The sequence below is a fragment of the Bison bison genome, unplaced genomic scaffold (genome assembly GCF_000754665.1).
Source record: "Bison bison bison isolate TAMUID 2011002044 unplaced genomic scaffold, Bison_UMD1.0 scf7180017864057, whole genome shotgun sequence".
Lineage (NCBI taxonomy): Eukaryota > Metazoa > Chordata > Mammalia > Artiodactyla > Bovidae > Bison > Bison bison.
In genome coordinates, this window is record NW_011494629.1 from 29,033 (window position 1) to 52,280 (window position 23,248).

Consider the following 23,248-nt stretch of genomic DNA (forward strand, 5'->3'; position numbering starts at 1 on the left):
GACCATCTGTGCCAGCAAAGGCATTCATTCCACTTTTCATGTCAGGTGAAGGCTAGTGTAAAAGTTGATAGGAAACATATTCAACTTGTGAGTATTCCTTGTGAGTTAGGCAGAAGGGTCAGGAAGATTACCTGGAGAAGGGCATGGCTACCCACTGCAAGATTCTTGCCTGGAGAATCCCATGAACAGAGGAGCCTGGTAGGCTACAGTCCACGGGGTCACAGAGTCGGACACGACTGAGCAGCTCGCACTTTCACTTTCAGTTATACAGAGAAGGAAAGGGGTAGGACTGAGAACTATGACGGAGCTGCCAACAAGGACTCAGTGTGGTTCAGCCACACAGAAGGAGATGAAGACCAGCAAAGTTTCAGGTAAGTGGTGTAGGGGAGCGAAAGTCACTCTGCAGTGGGCAGGAGAGTGATGGGAATTGATGAGCTGGTTGGAAAGAAAAGAAGTACAGATTCTATTTAAGGAAATTCAGGGATTAAGGAAAGGAGAGGGATAATTGGCAAAGGCTAAGGTAAGGGTTAGACAAGTGCGGAAGAATATCTACATAGGTCTGCTGCTGGGTGTCCGATGGAACAAATCTGAAAGAAAACAGGAGCCAATGGGATTCAGAATGCACACACAGCAAGTTATTCTTCAAGGAGAGAAAGAAGGGCAGGTGACGGCAGAGGAAGCCCCAATTAAACCTGACCAGGCCATTCCCAACTGCTCCTGTTATCTCAGCTTAAAAACTTTAAAAACAAACAAATGAAAAATAATATAATGCATGTACTTGGTTAAAGAAAAATTAAAATATTATAAAATACTCTTATCTACTCCTAGACCCCTTCCTTCAGCAGCTCTAGTCTCTAAGAATGGAAGCTCAATTATTTCCTGGTGTTCACCTTTAAATTTTAAATAATGCATTCATTGCTTGAATAATACATCTTAATGTCCTGAGTTACTGATTTTTGGACCATCTCTCTCTCTCTCTCTGTAAAATTAGCACTATTATCTTCCTCCATTGCCTAATTGTATCACTTACGCTCTATTTTTAAAGCAAATATCAGTATTTAAATTTTCCAGTTATAATATTTATAATTTGTTCCAAAACTTATATTATCTTCTGTGGTTCTTCTGCAGGTTGTTTCTAAATGCTATTAATAAACAGCATTAAAAGGACTTTGTAAAGATTTTTTACTGAGGAAGTAGACAAAATTGGACCCACTAAGAGAGAAAGGTCATTTTCACCAAACTGCTGATTGCATAATTTTCTGTGTCAGAAACACTGGGGTCTTACTTTTCCAGCTTTTTGTCTGTTTTTTGCCTAAATATTAATAATATAATTTTTGTATTTCAATTGATCATCTTAGGATTTATTTTATACTTCAGTATAAACATTACTGATAATTTCTTTTAGATGACATTAAAATTTCTGAGCTCACAGTCTTTCACTTGATTGATAGAATTCTGCAGCCAAATTAAATTCAAATTCTTTTTTCTTTTCAGACTTTAAAAATCATTTAACTTTATCATCCAGGGTTACTGACACAAAATTCAAAGCCAGTATGATATTCTTTCCTTTGTAGGAAAGTTGTGTTTTCCCCTTCTCTTGGCAGGGTTAGGGTATTCTCTTTATTCTTGGAATTATGACATTTCAGGATATATCTAGAACTGCTTCTTAATTGTGGTGCCTTTTTCCAGGGGCAGGGGGTGGTGGGGGTGGGAGGGGGCTGGTGTGCAGCATGTTGCTGGTTAAAAACTTAACCCTTTATGCAACTTGGGAAATTTTTCATTTGCTTTTTAAAATTACATCATCTTAATCCTTCTATCTTTTTTCTCTTTCTGAAACTTCTGTTAGATGATGAACCAAGTATACCTGTTCTTGATTTCTCTAAAATCTTTTCATTTATGTTGTAAATAAACTTTCTTGTACTCTGATTTTTTTCTTTCTCAAAGAAGCATTTTGTTATCAGGAAAGGTGATACCAGGCAGAATTTCAGTAAGACTATTAATTGAGATTTGTTGCTATTGTTCTTATCTGAGATTGCAGCCATGAAATTAAAAGATGCTTACTCCTTGGAAGGAAAGTTATGACCAACCTAGATAGCATATTAAAAAGCAGAGACATTACTGTGGCAACAAAGGTCCATCTAGTCAAGGCTATGGTTTTTCCAGTGGTCATGTATGGATGTGAGAGGTGGACTATAAAGAAAGCTGAGCACAGAAGAATTGATGCTTTTGAACTGTGGTGTTGGAGACGACTCTTGAGAGTCCCTTGGACTACAAGGAGATCCAACCAGTCCATCCTAAAGGAGATCAGTCCTGGGTGTTCCTTGAAAGGACTGATGTTGAAGCTGAAAATTCCAATATTTTGGCCACCTGATGCAGAGAGCTGACTCATTTGAAAAGACCCTGATGCTGAGAAGGATTGAGGGCAGGAGGAGAAGGGGATGACAGAGGATGAGATGGTTGGATGGCATCTCCGACTTAATGGACATGGGTTTGGGTGGACTCTGGGAGTTGGTGATGGACAGGGAGGCCTGGTGTGCTGCAGTTCATGGGGTCACAAAGAGTCAGACACGACTGAGCAACTGAACTGAACTGAGAGACTTCTGGTTCCATTTCTTCACTGTGGTCCTTCTCTTTCACATGGTTGGTTTCACCAAATGTCTATTGGTCTCTTGTTGGCCACTGATATACAGAAGAATCATACTGGCTGGAGAGGCAGCTAGACTGGGTTCTCTTGATGCACAGATCTGTTCACCAGCAGCCTAGTCCCTGAATAGGAAGGCTATCTGGCATGACTTTACAGACAACCTTCAGCTTTTCTTGAACTTTTTTAGACTAAACTATCCCTACCGTCTCTTATACTTCTAAAAAGCTTATACATAAACAGAAAATGAAGGAAAGAATCAAGAAAACAGGGTATCCTTTCCATTGCAAAGTGTCATAAAATATAAACATGTGTGTTTTATAATAAAAAAATTTTAATGGGATATTTTAAATACTGACAGTCAAGTTAGAGGTGCAAAATTTTGGTTTGTAAGAAATACATATTTGGTCTTTATCTATAGTTCTTAGCTCACAGCTTCCCAAACTCTTGAAATTTCCTGAGAGGTAAGAGCAGTGAGGGCATCTTTTATTACAGTATTTGGCCTATTGTCCTTAGTTCCTAAAAACATTTCAGAACCATAAAGATGTAATGAGTGTTTTATTATTCATAAAAAGCCCCTTTCCATCAACTGGGTTGATGCTAATAAGGTGACTTTTGGAAAAGACCTAAGACTAGAGTTTGGTTGCCAGGATAATTAAACAACCAGGAACAGAGGGATGGAAATTTCAGCCCCACCTCACATCTCTAGGAAGGAGAAAGGAAAGAGTAGGGGAAGCCTGTAGGTTGAATCAATCGAAAATAGCCAACTATTTAATCAATCACACCTCTGTAATGAAGGCTCTGCAAAAACTCAAAAGGACGGGATTAGGACAGCTTCCAGGTTGGTTAACACATGGAGCCATGGGGAGAACTGTGAACCCAGAGAGGAAATGAAACCTTTGTGCCCTTTCCCCATATTTCCCTAGACAGCTTTTTTATCTGGCTGTTCCTTTTATGATAAACCAGTAACCTAGTCCGTAAAACATTTTTCTGAGTTCTGGGAGCCACTCTAGCAGACTAAACAAACCTAAGGAGGGACTACTGGGAACCTCCAACTTATAACAAGTTAGTCAGAAGCACAGGTAATAACCTAGACTTGCAGTTGGCATCTGAAACAGAGGTCAGTCTTGTAGGTTATCCTGTAGAGTCTGATGCTCTCTATGGATGTGTCAGAACTGAGTCAAATGGTAGGACATCCACCTGGTATCTGGAGAATCACTGGACATGTGGGGAAACCTCCTCCACACTGTAACTGGGTGAAGAATTATCAGAGGCTTATCCTCAGCCTACAGGGTCCAGGACTGTAGGGAAAATACTGATTCCCTGAGTCACAAGAGGTGCCCATTCATGGATCCTTTGGAAGACATGTTAGATTCACGTGAATAAAATTTTAAAAAAAAGAAGAAATATCTCATGTAAAACCACAATCTTTATCTACATTATACCCTGAATTAAGCCTGCTTCAAAAAAAACATATAATTGAATCCAGAGAAAAATCATAGATTACAAGAATTCAGCTGTCAGTATTTGGAAAAGCCAGACAATTTAGTGTACTATCCTGCCAAAAATGTCCCATGAACAGTCTGAGATCAAGGGCACCGGCATTTCTTAAAGTTTATACAGGCTGTCTCAGATCAATTTTTGCCTTGGTTTTCCAAAATGCTTTCTCCTTGAGTAGATATGTCTTTATTACAATATTTAAACTTTATTAACTTTAGGCAAATTTCATATTTAAAGTGGGTACTTAAGAGCTTATATTTAAAACTACTAGTAATAAAAAGTAAATGGGTCATTTAAGTAAAAGTAACTGGTTCCAAATAAGAAAAGGAGTACATCAAGGCTATATATTGTCACTCTGCTTATTTAACTTCTATGCAGAGTACATCATGAGAAGCGCTGGGCTGAAAGAAGCACAGACTGGAATCAAGATTGCTGGAAGAAATATCAATAACCTCAGATACGCAGATGACACCACTCTTATGGCAAAAAGTGAGAACTAAAGAGCCTCTTGATGAAAGTGAAAGAGGAGAGTGAAAAGTTGGCTTAGAGCTCAACATTCAGAAAACTAAGATCATGGCATCCGGTCCCATCAATTCATGGCAAATAGATGGAGAAACAGTGGAAACAGTGGCTGACTTTATTTCTGGGGGCTCCAAAATCACTGCAGATGGTGATTGCAGCCATGAAATTAAAAGACACTTACTCCATGGAATAAAAGCTATGACCAACCTAGACAGCATATTAAAAAGCAGAGACATTACTTTGCCAACAAAGGTCTGTCTAGTCAAGGCTATGGTTTTTCCAGTAGTCATGTACGGATGTGAGAGTTAGACTTTAAAGGAAGCTGAGTGCTGAAGAATTGATGCTTTTGAACTGTGGTGTTGGAGAAGACTCTTGAGAATCCCTTGGACTGCAAGGAGATCCAACCAGTCCATCCTAAAGATCAGTCCTGGTTGTTCATTGGAATGACTGATGTTGAAGCTGAAACTCCAATACTTTGGCCACCTGATGCAGAGAGCCAACTCATTTGAAAAGACCCTGATACTGGGAAAGATTGAGGGCAGGAGGAGAAGGGAAAGACAGAGTATAAGATGGTAGGATGGCATCACCGACTCAATGAACATGAGTTTGGGTAGACTCTGGGAGTTGGTGATGGACAGGGAGGCCTGGCGTGCTGCAGTTCATGGGGCTGCAAAGAGTCGGAAACGACTCAGCGAATGAACTGAACTGAAGGATTGTTATTGATATTACAACATAAATAAGGATATCTTTAAGAAATTAACTATTCTCAATAGAGCATATATTCTCTAGGTAAGAGAGTGTACTTTTGACAATTTTTAGAATTTCAATTTAATTAAGAATTCATTTCATGTACCTTCTTAGCTGAACATAAAAAATGAAAGATTTGTTAGTGAGAAATAGCTGCCTGATCATAAAGAAGAGTTAAACATCCCTGGCTCACCTTTATCCAAAGATGTAGAATCCTTTTTGAGTAATCTTGTTTCTTAGTGTTGTGGAGACACCCACCCTGGCCATATTTCTGCAGGTGCTAAAGCAGGTGACTCATCTGCACTCAGGTAATGGAGCTCCCATCCCATAATACGGGGTCGGGGTCGGTGGGGGAGGAGGGTTCCGTAGGCACTCATCACAAGACTTGTGATAACAGCAACAATGAAATAAGTGGAGAAAAGTTGGGATATTTCTTGGAATGGAAAGGATAGAATAAATTATTCTTTAAGAGTTTTGTTACTGAGAGCCAAATAAGCCCACAGCTTAGGCACAGAAATAAGATTCACTGATGTCTGTCTAAAACTATTTCATTCAGGAAAAATATGATGGCTAGGAATCCAAACAGCCAAATAAAATGTGCTTAGTTACACTTTTCAGCCTGACTATGTTTGGGGAATTTTCAGCTTTAATGGCTTTTCCATGTGGGTAAGAGAAATAAAAAAGCACACCATGTGAATAAGAGATAGTACCATTGTCCTGGTCAAAGGATCAGTTACCAAATTTGATCCTGAATGACCAATGCAGTATGATAACCTTGCAGGGAAATTAACACCAAAAGATGAAGACAACTGGAGGGCAAAAACTCTGCCAGCAAGGAGAAGAAAGTGCTCAAGAAAGTGATGGCTTAAGGTGCTACTACATGTAGCCTGGCGTCCTTCCTTCACTGTCCACTTACTGGAACATGGCTCTTTGTATATGTACTTGCTTAGGTAGATTTCTATTTTTAGTCAAATGAAAGTTTACAAAATTGGCAAGTGGATAAAAAAAAATTCCATCACACAATCATGAACTAGTTTATTACTCATGCTTTTGGTATTTTAGCTAAGAATCCATTGCCATCATGAAGACATACCTCTACATTTTCTTCTAAGAGTTTTGCAGCTTTAGTTTTTATATTAAGGCCATTGCTCCATTTTGAGTTAATTTTTGAACATGGTGTGATGGAATCCAACTTCATTCCTTTATCTATGGATATCCAGTATCCTGAAACTATTTGTTATGATCTTGACTCCTTATCAAAATTCAATTAATTACAAATGTAAATTAGGTTTATTTCTGGACTCTCAATTTTATTCCATGGTCTATGTGTCTATTCCCATGCCAGTACCACACAATTGGTCTACTGCATCTTTATAATAAATTTTGAAATCTGTAAGTATGAAGCCTTGAACTTTGTTCTTTCTCAAGATTGTTTTGGCTCTTTGGGGCCCGTTGTGGCTTCACATGAATAAATAAATTGGACTTGATCAAAATTAGAAACTTATGTGCAACAAATAACAGTGTCAGGAAAGTTAAAAGAGTACCTACACCATGGAAGATATCATGTATCTGGTGTACCAGATATCATATATATATCATGTACATATATCATGTATCTGGTGTACCAGATATCATATATCATACCAGATATCATATATCTGGTAAGAATCTAATATCCAGAATACAGAGGAAACACAACTGAATAACAAAAAGAAAAAACAGCTTAAAATAGATAAAGAACTTGAATAAACATTCTCTAAATAATATACAAATGGCCAATAAGTACATGAAAAGATGCTTAACATCACAAAGTATCAGGGAAATGAAGATCAAAACCACAATGAGAAATTACCTCACACCCACCAGAATGTCTACTATCAAAAATCAAAGCAAAAAAACAAACAAAACAAAATAACAAGTGTTAAGGAAGATGTGGAGAAGTTAGAACCCTCCTGCTGCTGCTGCTGTTGCTGCTGCTGCTATCGCTGCTATCGTGTCCGACTCTGTGCCACCCCATAGACAGCAGCCCACTAGGCTCCTCTGTCCCTGGGATTCTCAAGGCAAGAACACTGGAGTGAGTTGCCATTTCCTTCTCTAATGCATGAAAGTGAAAAGCGAAAGTGAACTCGCTCAGTCATGTCCGACTCTTAGCGACCCCATGGGCTATAGCCCACCAGGCTCCTCCATCCATGGGATTCTCCAGGCAAGAGCACTGGAGTGGGGTGCTATTGCCTTCTCCAGAATCCTTCTAGTAGGAATGTAAAATAATGCAAAATTCAACAGTTACCATGTAATCCAGCAATTTGCTTCTGGGTATATACGCAAAATAATTTAAACATATATTATAATATATTATTCAAACAGTTGAAAAGATATTTGTGTACCCATGTTTCTAGTTTTTAGCAGCATTATTCACAACAACCATAGCAACCTAAATGTCCATCACCAGATGAATGGATAAACAAAATAGCACATATACTAAACGGAACATTACATAGCCTAAAAGGAAAAAAATTCTGGTACATGCCACAACATGGATGAACCATGTGAAGTGAAATAAGCCAGTCATGGAAGAACAAATATCATATGACTCCACTTTCATAAAACATCCCTAGAACAGTCAAGTTTATTGAGACAGAAAATAGAATGGTGGTCTAGCAGGGCTTGGGGGGAGGGAAGAATGGGGAGTAATCGTTAATGGGAATAGAGTTTCAGTTTTGCAAGATGAATAGTTTTGGAGATGGATGGTGATACAACAATGTACATGTATTAAATGCCACTAAATGCAATTGCAATGGTAAATTACATGTTACATATATTTTACCATGATAAAAATACATGATTATAAAAAAAAATATTTTCAGCAAAAATAAAACTATGAATTAAAAATTGCACCCATAGTACAATTGGCATTGGCACAGCAGATAGCCCTTCTCTTTTGTCATCCACATTACAAATTAAGAGCAATAAGAATCTACTCTGATCTCACTAGGCCAAAAAAATACCTAATTTCTTGCTGCTGCTGCTGCTAAGTCGCATCAGTTGTGGCCGACTCTGTGCGACCCCATAGATGGCAGCCCACCAGGCTCCTCTGTCCCTGGGATTCTCCAGGCAAGAATACTGGAGTGGGTTGCCATTTCCTTCTCCAGCTAATTTCTTGAGACCAGATGAAATCTACACCTACTTCTAGGCCCTGATTTTATACTGTATCAGTGCTCCTGTTACACATCACTATTAGCCACTGCTTTTAAAACTAAGCCCACAGAACTGCATTGTCCAATATAGTAGTCACTTGCCACTTGAAATTCAGCTAGACCAAACTGAGATGTCCTGCCCTGGATTTTGAACACATATAAAAAAGAGTGTTAAATATCTCATTCATAATTTTGACACTGATTCCAAGTTGAAATGATATTTCATATACATTGGGTAAAATAAAATATATTATTTGAATTAACTTCAATTGGGTCTTTACTTTTTTAGATGTGATTACAAGAAAATGCATGTGTGCTAAGTTACTTCACTTGTGTCTGACTCTTTTCAACCCAGTGGACTGTAGCCTACCAAGCTCGTTTGTCCATGGAATTCTCCAGGCAAGAATATTGGAGTAGGTTGCCGTGCCCATCTCCAGGGGATCTTCCCACTCCGGGGATTGAACCTAAGTCTCTTAAGTCTCTTGCATTGGCAGGTGGGTTGTTTTTTCTTCTTTTTTTTTTTTTTTAACCACTAGTACCACCTGGGAAGCTCTACTAGAAAATACACAATTATAGATTGGCTCACAGTGTTTATCTATTGGGCTGCACCACTCAAACAAATTATACTTTTTAAGCAAAGTTTAACACAGTATACTTAAACCAGTATGTTACAAAATTTACACTTGATTTTTTAAATGCTTAGAATCTTTTTAATATTAAAAGGCAAAATGTCACAAATCATTGGGAAAATACTTATTTTCCATCTATAATATATAAAATAATACACCAAAACTCTTAATAACAAACTAAAATGCAGTCCTTTCTCAGAGTCCTATAGGAAGATAATTAGAAAACAATTACGAAGGTATCAAGAACCAGTATTAGAAGTTTCACAGGGGACATGTTTACTAAACAGAGCAAAGTAGAAACATTTCAAACATACTTCAGCACATCTATTATTTACTAGAATGATTCTCTTTCAATAATAAGATGCTTTAGTCCATATCTTGTTCTTTCACAGGGCTACCCAGGTGATGCCATGGTAAAGAATCTGCCTGCCAGTGCAGGAGACTCAGGGGACACGAGTCCGAACCCTGAGTCAGAAAGACTCCTGTGGAAGAGGAAATGGCAACCCACTCCAGGATTCTTTCCTGGAGAATCCTATGGACAGAGGAGTCGGTGGGCTACAGTCCAGGGGGTCGCAAAGCTTGGATGTATGAGCTCACATGCAGCAGTACCATCCTTCTTTCAGTATTTATTATTTTGTGTTCTCTCTCTTCCTCTCCCTCCAATACCAGTATCATAAAGGCAGGATCCCTGTGGGATTCACCCAGCAGCACGTAATTTTATTTAACCTAATGCTGGACACATCAGAAACACTTAGCGCATGTTGATTACCTGCTGTTGAAATACATTTTTGTGAGCTGACCAAGGAAAATTGTATGAGAGAAGATCAATGAACTCTTTAAAGAAGCAAAATCAAGTTTTGAAAAAAATCTAAGTAAGAGTAACTGCTCATAGGCTGGCAATGTCAAGAGAAATTAAAAAAATTACATGAGGATGTATGATGACATTATAGAGACAGAAGCAGAGGTGAACGAATTTACTGCACTGTTCATCAGTCAGTTCTTGCAGCAAAGAAGCTGAAGCCAAAAAGGAGCTTCTGGGTACTTTATTTCTTAATATATAAGAATAAGACCTTTACAATATTCCATATGAAGATGGTGAGCCACGATGAAATTTTTTTTTTAACCACAGGATGGTTCACTAGTCATCTTGTAGCAAGGCAAATATATGTGTTGCAGAACTAAAAGGCAAATTGCGTGTTTTTCTATTACACAAAAAGCTACTGTTCTATATTCATAACCATTTTCTGGGTGGCAGGCAGCTTTTAGCAATATGACATACAGCAGGTATTTTGAAAAAATAAGCACATTTTCTCCATCCCTGTAATAGAAAGGTGACATTTTAAAACATAAGAGAGGGATCAGTACCTACTTTGGAAAAACAACTGTCCTATGGAGAGGGCATTTTGAAAAGAGATATAACAGAGGAAACATTTTTATACATGATTTTGCCAAATGCAATGCAAATGTGTCCCTTAAAAGCTCTCTTACTTGTACAATTACAAACTTGAAGAGAGATGTTTTTATCATTTTAAGTCTTCCAAATGAAGGGTTTCTGTGGGTATGGGTACATTTGATAAGAGCATGTCAATGCAGGATCTTTCAGTTACACTTTGAGGATGTACAGTGGACATCAGAGGTGGCCAGAAGCCAGAGAAAGGCTCCCTGGAAAGTTCTTATTGGAGCAAAGATTTGAGAACAATGATGGTGTGAATTCTGAATATCTGGGAGAAGAACTTCCCTGGTTGAGGGAAGGGACAAACACAGATGCTAGCATGATATGTTCTAGGAAAAGGGAGGATTCTAGAATGGAAGAAGGGGTGGAGAGAAGTAGATGGAGCCAGCAAGGTAATAGGCAGGGAATGTGTGGGTGGGTAGAGGCAGCTGTTACTGTGGTGAGGTCCAGCTGGGGCCAGGATGGTGGCAGGGGAGGTGGGTCAGTGCCATCACTCCTAATTAACTTGCCGGTTAGACAAGCTCCCAATGGCTTAGTGTGTAAAAAATCCACCCGTAATTCAGGAGCCGCAGGAGATGTGGTTCGATCCCTAGATCAGGAAGATCCCCTGGAAGAAGAAACAGCAACTCACTCCAGTATTCTTGCCTGAAAACTCCCATGGACAGAGAGGCCTGGCAGGCTACAGTCCACGGGGTTACAAAGAGTCAGACACAACTGAGCACACATTCGTGCAAGACAAGCTCACACCTCCACCCTTGTTCCCCTCCGCCCTCACCCCCACTATGCTCACCCCCTCAACAGTGTCACCGGGTTTCACGTCTTTAGATGTCATCCATGTGCTAGCAGCAACAACCTGTACAGGCTAGGCTTCTTTCTTAAACTGCAGACTCACACTGCAGAATCATATGTCTCCCTCTCTCACCTGAACACCTCTGCTCTGACGTGTTGGAGACGTCTCAAATATAGTATGTGCAAAACACAAAAACCCTCTAAATCCACCCTAAACTGCTCCCTTTATAATCTGCATCATCTTAAGCAACGCCTACAGTCTCCTTCTGGGTGTCCAGGACAAACCCCTTGGAATCCTCCCAAACCCCTCGGGTTCTCTTGGACCTCTTGCCCATTCCATCAGCAAAGTGTGCCAGTGATATCTTCACATCCAGACTTCCCCAGTGCCCTCACGATCTCCCGGCAATCATCACCTCTTAACTGGATCACTACCACAGCCTCCTAAGCGGTCATTTGCTTCAAGCCTTGAGCCACTCCAACCAGCGCCTCCCCCAGGCACTAGATTACATCATTCCTGTGCTTGAAGCCCACTGGTCCCCCTGTCTCCCTGAGAGTGAAAGGTAAAGGGTTCTGCCCCAACCTGTGCTCTCAGTTGCTGCCATTCTGCCCCCTGCTCGCTTCATTCCAGCCATCTTTGTCTCCGCATTGCAACCTGGACACACCTGTCACGGTCCTGCCTCAGGGCCTCTGAGCTGGCTGTCCCCCTACCTGGACCACTCTTTCACCCCCCATCTCCTGCAGGCCTGTGTTCACACGTCACCTTCTCAGTGAGAAGTTCCTTGACCCTTCAACTGGATTTACAGTAACAGCCTCAATTTCAGCAGTCTTAGGCCTCTTCTTGCTTAATTTTCTTCCATAGCATGTATCCCTTTCTGAATACAATTTGCCTTTTTACAACTGTGTTTATTTCTACTATATTATAAGCTCCAAGAGAGGTCTTTTCTGTCTCTTACACTGCTGTCTCTGCAGTGTTTGAACACTGCCTGGCCCATAAAGAGTGCACAATTAAAAAAAAAAACAAGGAAACAAAAAAAATAAAATGAAGAATGAGATTTGCCAGTAGGTTGGCCAGCACTTTAAAAAAATAAATAAAATTAAAAAAAAAAAAAAAAGAATCTGTTCAGTGTGTGAATGAATCTGCAATTGAGTTCTAATGAACAGACTGGAAAGGACAGGCCAAGAAATGCACCTCAGGCAAGAGCAACGTGAGCAGAGACCTTGGCTTCGTCTCTACCTGGCCATCACTATCTGTGTCAATTACCCTTGCTTTGGTGGTGGGCTAAGTGGGATCTCAGACATGGCTTTGAGGCTACGGTGACAGAGGACTAGTGTGGACCATACCATTATGTCAATGGCAGGGCATTTCTATCTCTGGAGAGGACTCATCCATGGCCATCTACTACAGGAGTGTATTGACAAAGTCAGGCCAAGACTGTTTGCAGGCCCCTTGGAGAGAGAGAGCCCTCCACATTTGATGCTCCATATCTGGAGCCCTCCAAACACTGGAAGGAGGGTGGCATGCCCATCAGTTAGTGACATCAACAGCAAAGAGTGATGGCTAGTGGATGAAAGGGTTAAGACACAAAGAGATAATAAAGTGTTAAGAAAAACTCCTAAGGTTTCCAAGTGGTGAAACTGGAGAGATGGGATGAGATCAAAGGCCAGGTTTTAGGGGGGAAGTCATGTGTTTGATTTTCAGCAGATAGAGCACAGGTGGAGGATGTATCCAGAGCAGCTGCAGCATCAGGGATCAGATTGCAGACATGGAAGTCATCTGTGCTGTGGTAGGGACTGAAGCCAAGTCTGTGGATGAGATGACTTGTAAGAACAAAGAGAAAATAGTATAGGACCTAGATAGAACCTCAGGAGACTGCAAAATGTACTGTTTGAAAAGGCAGTGGGTATGCAAAGAATTATGAGAAGGAGAGACCAGATTGTGGAAATAAAAACAACTGCACTGAAGGGCATGTTGTGGAAGCCGAGGAAAGGGAGGACTTCAAAAATAAAGAGAGGGCTTGACTACGTGAACTGGCGGTGAGCTGTGAAGTACAGTGAGAAATTGAAAACACCCACTGGTTGAGAAGCAATGAACATCATCAGTGACCTTAGTGAGAGATGTTCTTAAAGCACCCTGGGTGGAAGCTGGATTGCTGTAGGTTGAGGAGTGAGCATGGAAAAGTGAAGCGTTAGTCGCTCGGTTGTGTCTATTTGTGATCCCATGGGCTTTAGCCCACTAGGCTTCTCCGTCCATGAAATTCTTCAGGCAATAATACTAGAGTGGATTACCATTCCCTTCTCCAGGGGATCTTCCAGATTCAGGGATTGAATCCAGGTCTCCTGCATTGCGGGCAGATTCTTTACCATCTGAGCCACCAGGGAAACTCAGAGTGAGCACGAGACACACACGTTAATACATGAAATACAGACATTGATACAGGCAGCTCTGAAGTATTTCCTGAGATTGATCGTAAATTGGAGGAAAGCTTGTGAATTGAAGGCTGAATGCTACTCAGTTTTGATTAAAGAGACATGAATATGTTTAAATGTTAATGGGAAGGAAACAGAATATACTAGCAAGATAAATTGTAGTTCTGGGAGAGGCTCAAGGAGAAATTGAGCAAGGATGCTGTAGAATCAGGATGCTGTGGTCAGGAAGCGCATGCTCCACTGTTCCTCTGGACGTGGGAAAGCCTCTTGCATTGATGAGATCCCCTGTGGCTGCAGGTGTTGAATTTAAGCGGGGTGGAGGGAAAACATGAAGTCACTTGGATGACATTTGAGCATAAGGTGAGGGAGAAGACTAAACCAGAGGGAACACCCTTGGTGAGAGTGGAATATCCAGGAAGTCTGAAGTTGATGGACTGACAAAAGGCAAGGGCATACAGTCAGGAGCTGAGAACCAATAATCAATGAATACATACTTGTGTCTGTTCTCTGGTCACTAGGCAGGGCGGCAAAATTTGCTGTAAAAGGCTACAGCTACTGATGTGTCTAGAATCCAGTGACAATCAACATCAGACAACATGTAGTACTACCTGCCCTCAGCAGGCTTCCAATCAAGGCCAGGACCACTGGAATCATTACCGAGATAAATATCTCAAAACCAGAATAACAAAATATCAAGCAAGGTCTATTCTTGCAAAACTGTGACTTCAGTTACAGGACCGTCTGTGGGGAAATGAGCTCAGTTGAAGACCAGAAGAAAAGAGTGCTCCGGAAAGAGAAAACATGGATTTAACCAGATACAAAATAGGGAGTCCTGTAGGTCCAGCTTAAAGACAAAGCTGTAAAGGAAACAAAATCAATATTTTAGGATGAACTGGAGAGTGCACATACTAGGTAAATTACGAGAAGCTAAAACTGAAGGCCAGAATTCCATCCAGAACCAAAGTGCAACTATGAGACAACGGGCTTCAGGCCAGGCCGTGTAAGAGAATAAATCTGAGATAGTGAGAGAGAAGAATCATTAAGACGCTGATAAGATAGCGACCACCAGCACAACCCAGGAGTCCTGACGATCTAGCCAGTGTTGAGAGGTCCCAGGAAAGTCTGATCTTTGAAATGTCTCTGATTTAGTTATCAGCAGCCCCATTTACAGAGAAAGGAGCTGAGACCTTAGGCGGTTACGGTAACAGTGCACTGATGCGAAGCTAGTAAATAGCAGAACCTGCATTTCAACTCAAGTTTAGCAAACCCTTAAAGAATTCTGGCCAATTCAAATTAGAACCAAGTGAACAAGGAGCTCTGCATTATGAAATGCTGGAGGACGTTTTTCTACACTAACATGTAGTTATTGTCAAGCAACTTTCAGAACACCTCATATTTACTTAAAAATAATAATAATGGTGTCGTTTAGTCACTAAGTCTGACTCTTTGGCAACCCCATGGACTGTAGCCCATCAGGTTCCTCTGTCCATGGGACTTCCCAGGCACGAATACTGGAGTTGGTTGCCATTTCCTTCTCCAGGGGATTTTCCTGACCCAGGAAGGGATCAAACTCACGTCTTAGCAGACAGATTCTTTACCACTGAACCACCTGGGAAGCCCAATAACCATGTTAGGCAATGAATAATGGATACTGTGTATGTTTTCTGATTCACCAAAAAAGTTAGAGATGCATTATCAGAAGCTGAGCACTGAGCAACCACGTGCTGTGCTGTGCTTAGTTGCTCAGTCATATCCTACTCTTTGTGACCCCATGGACTGTTGCCCATCAGGCTCCTCTGTCCACAGGGATTCTCCAGGCAAGAATACTGGAATAGGTTGCCATGCCCTCCTCTGAGCAATGATACCAGTGGTTAATATCGCACCTGCTTGTATAACATCAGTTATACTTACACCATGCATATTTGAATCAATATTTTAACTAAGCCCTAATGCCAGGGACAAAAGTATCCTGATACAGCTGACCAGTGAAGGGCCAGGACACAGGAGACTGGAGTCAGAGTAAGAACTCTGATCTTCCTGGTCTTCACGGGTCTTAAGGGAAAGCAGTGGGATGATACAAAATGTTTAGGACTCACATACCTTTCAATGCTGCATTAAAATAAAGATTTACAGTTCCTAATTAGTACCAGTCCTAAAATTAAGGTTCGCGTCACCTTGGCTGTCTCAGCGTTGTAGAGCAAGATCCCTGTGCCCAAAATATGGCTCGTATTTCTGTAATAGAAGTAGAACAGCTTCAGTGGAACCTGGAATTGTCCTAAAAGATAGAACTGAGTAATTGCATTGTCACCCACAAATTGGTACTTGCCATGGGTGCTTGCCATCTACCTCTACAAGGATTAAGCCATGTGCTGCTGCAGCTGCTGACCTCCAACACTCCTGAAGGAGTTCAGGGCAGAAAGCAGAAATGAGGCACTCTCTGCTCTGGGAAAACTGACAAGTCAAGTCTTCAGATAGTTAGATATTCTCAGGAGCTGATTTTATGAGCCCAATTCCTATATCTCCTCATATCTAGAAAAGCAGTAACATCCTTCATGGTGATGACTGTTTCTCATGATTAGCAGAAGTTTCACAAGACCAGTAGAAACTTTCTTAAAAAACACGTGCTTGATTGCATGTATTCCCCCTTTAGCAAAATTACATATATACTGTCCTTTCCCCCCACTGCCTCTTAGGAACAGTTTAGACTCTGGCTACTTAGAACTACATACCAGCTACATAGAACTCACTAAATGGCCTATCATTTATCACTATATTTCTCACTGATTGCTTTTTTTTTTTTTTCAACAAACTCTCATCACATTTTTGAGTTGACTAACCTCCTATAAATTAAAATACTGTATCAAACTGTATGTGCATTTTAAATTTGGTAGAGACTGCCAGTTGCTCTCCAAAATTACTACCAAATTGTCCTAGTAATGTGTGACGGTGCTAGTTCCTTGGCCTGGCATAGCCCAGTGTGGGTGTATTATCAAAGTTGTAGCTACTCCCCATGTAACAAGAAGTCTATTTCTCATGATTGATTTAATTGTATTTGATTTGTGTGAGACTGAGGATCGGACTTCTTTGGAGAAGGCAATGGCAACCCATGCCAGTACTCTTGCCTGGCAAATCCCATGGACGGAGGAGCCTGGTAGTCTGCAGTCCATGGGGTTGCTAGGAGTCGGACACGACTGAGTGACTTCACTTTCACTTTTATGCACTGGAGAAGGAAATGGCAACCCACTCCAGTGTTCTTGCCTGGAGAATCCAGGGACGGGGGAGGCTGGTGGGCTGCCATCTATGGGGTCGCACAGAGTCGGACTCAACTGAAGTGACTTAGCAGCAGCAGCAGAGGATTTCTTCATATGTTCCAAGTAATTTGTATCTGAGGCCTGCATGTTCCTGCCCTCTGCTCAGATTTCTATTCGTTTGCAAGGATGGTATTTACCCTACTTCAAGGTGGTCATTCTCAAACTCGTCTCAGCAGACCAGAGCTATCCTGCTCATCTGGGACCACGTTCCACCTGCTCTGGCCCCACTGAATCACAGTCTCTGGGGATCTGCAGGTATAACTATCTCATCAGGTGATTTGGGTGCTTAACATTTGAGACCTACCATACTAAGATAATTAGACCTCATCTGAAATATTTTTCAAATGTTTATTCCCAGCTGCCATTCATCCTTTGCTATTGTTTCTTCTTCCTAGAGAGAAATTTAAAATTTCTGTGAAGCCCAATTTAAGAAACTTTTCCTCTTTAGGATCCCAGTTTAGCACCATCCTTAGAAAATTCTTCCCTGCTCTGAGATCACTAAACATTCTCTCTATCCACATTTTCATTCTTTATGTTTAAATACTGGCTCCAACAACATGGAGCACTTTGAAACGGATGGTATATTTAGAGGAATTTAAACTATCATTTTTAAAAAAGGAAAGAACAAAGAGGAGGTACATAGAGTGCCATTTGTAAATCCACCTGAAATGATAGAAAATATATAAACACATGGTTATCATGATATCCTGGAAAATTTAGATTCTTCTAAAAATGTAGGTCACCTAGTCATTTCTATCATTCAACATTCCCAGCCCCATTTTGCTTGCATGTAGCTTGCCCAGACTTTACACAGATGTACACTTACATAAACCTTAAAAAAAAAAAGTAAGGTCAGATGTACATTTTGTGGTGCCCTCTTGACCACCATTCTGTGGTCAGGAACCCACAAAGTCTAAAGGGGCCTCCAAAGAGAAGCACAATCTTTAAGTGTCAGAGACTATTCCACAAAGGCCTTTCTTAAAATCTCAGGGGACTCTTTCAAGAACGCAATGAGATAATCCACTGCTCTTATAGGTGTGCGTGTAATGACGGGGTGGCAGCTGGGCATGGGGTTTGGGGAGGTACATTCAAGTTCATACCAAAAGGAAAATGCCTTTGTGCTGGATTTTTAAAGTGACAGAGACCTGAGAGAACTGGCTTTGCTCTGGATGCAAAGACCGGGTACTGATCATTTTTCCTCTTTGCTCAGTATCATTCAAAGATAAAGTCCAAATTCAAAAATCATAGAGGTGCTCCAATAAAACAATCTGAGTGTAAAGAGGACATAGGAAGGAAAGTTTACCCCTGCAAAGGCTTCTCTGTCTAAATACTGGTAAGTAGCTAGACCTTTCTGGAGCCCAGCTTCAGAAACTGAGAGGGATAGGAGCAAGGGGAAAGAAAGAGACAGAGAAATTCATTACTATAGAAAGGCCTAATACAAAGTTCCTCTGTTCTCTTATTTCTTCAGAAAACATTCACTTTCCAGACATTCATTAGCTTTAGAAAAATAGCATATAAACTCCTTTCACACAAAACATAGTTCTCTTTAAATGTCCTCCAATCCTTTCCAAGGCAGAGAGTCATACGATAGAAATTGTACCCAGGCCCCCACCAGCACTCATTGATCACAGAAGCTATCCAGAGACTGGGGGAAGAAACTGACATCTTTTCATAAGGACATTCATATCGATGTGTCAAGAAGTCTCTGTGCTATGCTGTGCTTAGTCATTCAGTCGTGTCCGACTCTTTGCGACCCCATGGACTGTAGCCCACCAGGCTCCTCTGTCCATAGGATTCTATAAGCAGGAATACTGGAGTGGGTTGCCATGCCCTCCTCCAGGGGATCTTCCCCACCCAGGGATCGAACCCCAGTCTCCCACACTGCAGGCAGATTCTTTACCATCTGAGCCACCAAGGAAGCCAAAGAGTGGGTAGCCTATCACTTCTCCAGGGGAACTTCCTGACCAGGAATCAAACTGGGGTCTCCTACATTGCAGGAGGATTCTCTACCAGCTGAACTACCAGGAAGTCACTACTAAAGCAAATATTATATATTAATGCATACATGTGAAGTCTAGAAAAATGAAAGATGATTTTATTTGCAAAACAGAAATAGACACAGACATAGAGAACAAATGTACAACGCAAGAAGAGAAATGGAGAGGGGATAAACTGGGAGATTGGGATTGTCATGTATACACTGTTGATACTATGTACAAAATAGATACCTAATGAGAACCTACTATATATAATAGTTCAGGAAACTATTCAGTGCTCTGTGGTGACCTAAATGGGGAGGAAATCCAAAAAAAAAAGGAGGTACATGTATACATATAGCTGATTTGTTTTGCTATATGCAGGAACTAACACAACATTTTAAAGCAACTCTACTCCAATAAAAATTAATTAAAAATTTTCAACACCCCTACCCCAAACCAGAAGTCACTACTCATGGATCAATTATAAAGTATTACAATTAACCAAACTTTATTTAATGGTGTTGACACAAATAGATAACAACATTGAAGATATGTATGCCAGTGAAGGATAATATAAAAAGACCTAAATGCTAGCTTACTATTTCTTGATTTTCCAATAGGCTTGCTGCTACTCGTCCAGTAATTTAAATTTAAATATGAGGCATGGGACCTCACATGCTGACATCTGTCATCAGGAACTGGACCAAGGCAAACTCGTGCAAAACAGCAATGTCCAGCATAAGGTCTGCTCCCTTTGTTTCTGCTACAGTAGCTCGCTAAGCTGCATGTGGGCTGAATTCATATCTACTGGTTATTTTTCATAAAATCAAGGGAAGTGTTTGACCCAATCCTCTTGTTTTACTGATAAAGTAGTAAAAATAAGTTCAAGACCGCACAACTAGTTAATGGCAAGGAAGGGTAGGACACAGGTCTTATAGCAATTTAAGATCATTCGTATATTTATTTTTGATAGTGTTTAACCAGTTTAATTTAATAGCTCCTAATATTTCAGTTTTTAAATTGCTTTGCCAAAAGGTTAACATTCTATATTTGTGCTGGTTAATTCAACAGCCACTAGCCATGCAGGCTATCGACATCTGGAAGCATAGCTAATCTGAATCAAGGTACTCTGTAAGTATAAGACTTAGCCAAAAAAAAAAAAAAAAACAGCAAAATGTCTCTGTAGTATTTTGTATTGACTACATCTTTAAATGGTCATTTTTTAATATACTGGGTTAAAGAATATATATTATTAAAATTAATTTTACCTGTTTATTTTTACTTTTCTAACATGACTACTAGGGCATATTAAACTATGCATGTGGCTTACACACTTGAGTTCTATTGGACGGTACTGATTTATAGGAAGACACTTAACTGCACTAAGGAGAGAACTGCAAGCAATCTTCCTTTCCTGAATTTGCCCATAACAAAAGCAAAGGAAGAGAGGATGAGATGGCATTTGTTCCAAATATTTTAAAAAATACTTACCTGGTCAACAAACACAGACTTGCAACCCACATAATAAAAATAAAAACTAAAACATAATTTGAAATTAAACTAATTTCAAAATGATTGAAATAAAACATAATTTTATGTTAAATGTTAAATGTGCATGCATGCATCAATTTAATGTGTAAAAGAATATTAGCAATCATGACATGAAAATCATCAGCTCCCCTTTTAAGAGTGGCTATTTTCCTAGAAAAATCATACCTAACACCAATTAGTGTCCTAGAAATCAGTCTGCCTTTAAAGAGACATCTATCCATTATAAACATCCATACCAAGTAGATAAATAGATGGTTGATAGCTGGATGATAAATAGATAATGGGCAGACCAACAAAACAGACAAACTCAATTCAACATAGAAGTGCTAATGGGGCATCATGGTCTTCTGAATTGAAAGTTACAGGTCAGCACTGAGTCCATTTTAACTTAAAACAGCTGGCAGGCAACCTCCTCACCCAGATAGCCAAACATTCCTCTTTGTAACAAAGAAATTCTCCTGTGCAAAAATTGATTGCCTTTATCTTGGGGAAAAATAATGATTTTGTCTAAATTAATAGGTTAATTTCCAATATACTAATATATATCAAGTATGGCCACAAAATTAGAAAAGTGAACATATGATTTTGTTTTCACAGCTATACTCTCTTTTTGATAAGAGAACCTTGTTAGTTTTCAAAGGTTTTAATTTTTCACTAAGATACGTAGATTTCAGTGTAGAGACAGTATTTACTTCTGAAATAATATATTTCTAATAAAGTCAGGTGTGGTTCCTTGGAGATGTACAGCATGAAATGAATAAAGTCTTCTCTGTTCTTCCCGTGGTGAAGAGAGTGTTCCTGTTGATTGCTGAGAGTGTTACTTGCTAGCCACAAGCTGAAAAGGGACTTCCACAACTTGGAATTCAATTTGAGTGTTTTCTGAGTCTCTTCTTTGGAAAAACTCTACTAAAGCTGTAACAAGAAAAGGATTCTGGAGATTTCTGCAATAGCTGTGCATATATATTTGCCATCTGCAGAGATAACTGAGCAGCAGTTCTGTGCAATGGTGGAAACAATCACCTCTCCCCACCCCCCTTCCTGAGTTCACTGGGCACTGGAGTCCCTATTACCAAATTAAATGCCATGTGTTAAATAGGATGAAAATGCTTCCCTGCTTTGTGTCTTCTGTTTCTATAAAATGAACTATGGATTTTCCTTCATCTCAGCCCATAGGATCTCCTGCATTTCCAAAGATAGAATTGTTGATAATTTGCAATTTCAGGCAATGACCCCCCAAAAAATATTATTCCCTTACAAATTTGTTAAATTTATTCTAATTTTATCCTCCCCTTTTCTCTCCCTCCCACTCCACCTCCTCAAATCCAAATGTCACTGGGAAAGAAGCACATTTGGACTGATTTGGAATGTAAAATGCTCCAACCTTTTACTGTTACCTAGAAAATCTTCCTTAAAAAGAAATTTTTCCTCAAGTTTTTAGTTCAAAACAGAAAAGGTCCCCTATGCTAGGACTAGCTTCTCACATGAAAGAGGGTCATTCAAAAAATAATGTGGGCAAATATGTAGAATAAATTCCTAAGGAAGGCAAGTTGTGTCACTGCACAGTGGGAAGAAACTGAATTCCACCACAGCCATGTAGATAACCATTCAATGGATATAATACGATTCACAGAGCTTCTAGTTCAAAAGTCTCCCAAACCCCCATACGAAGGTGAACTGGAGTTTTAAAGGGGAAAACCAGCATTTTTCAGGACAGAAGACTCAGGCAGGTTCCCACCAGGCGGAAAGCCGACAATGCTTTGCAGGCGAGCCTGGGAGCAGTCAGCAGTCATTGTCATCTTATGGGAACCACAATCTTACAACTAAAGATGGGGTGCGGCGCCTTTCCCATCTTCTTTTCTTACAGCAACAAAACAGGAAGAAACACATGTAGACATCATGAAATGCATTATTTAAAAGGAGAATTAAAACATTTAGCCAAGTCTCAGCTAAGCCCGCGAAGAGCTCCGGTCTAGTACGAAAACACGCTGAAACACAACAGCAGCCTCTAACGTGCTCTCACTTTGGACCAGATCTTTTCAGGACTCCCGTAAAACCATTAAATCAACTTCTACATAATAGAAACACCTGCACCGTATAATTTTCTAAAACACAAACTCCTGCTTCGGAATTCCAAATAATGTGTAAGATTCAAATGTTTTTAAAAGGATATTTTTATAAAAGTATCAGGATGCTCACTCTCTCTGACAAGGATACAGAAATGCAGTTTTTTTACTCTCTCATCTACTCCAATCTTTATATTGCTGACTCGCCCTCCCAGATAGCGTTAAGCTCTTTTAAGGGACTAGCAGACAAGAATGCCAAAGCCGTCAATGCTCCAGTGCAGAAGCAGCGAGGCCACAGCAAAGGAAGAAAAATCTCGGTTACCTGAGGATGAACACAACTCTTCGCAGAGCTGCTTCTGAGCTCGCCTCGAATAGGACCGGGCAGCGCAGGCTGTGCGGATACGGGCTCCTCCCGCAGGTAGGCGGGGCGCGAGCTCCCTTG

The 23,248-nt window shown here is 40.3% G+C and overlaps 1 protein-coding gene across 1 annotated transcript in view; it reads right to left on the bottom strand.

Moving 5' to 3' along the window:
* The window catches only part of DIRAS2 (DIRAS family, GTP-binding RAS-like 2), a 35,247-nt gene extending 12,042 nt beyond the window's left edge, over nt 1–23,205 (bottom strand). The window contains exon 1 of the mRNA XM_010835944.1: nt 23,129–23,205. The gene's annotated coding sequence lies outside the window, so the exon portion shown is untranslated. The remainder of the gene's footprint in view (nt 1–23,128) is intronic.
* Between the last annotated feature and the right edge of the window lie 43 nt (nt 23,206–23,248).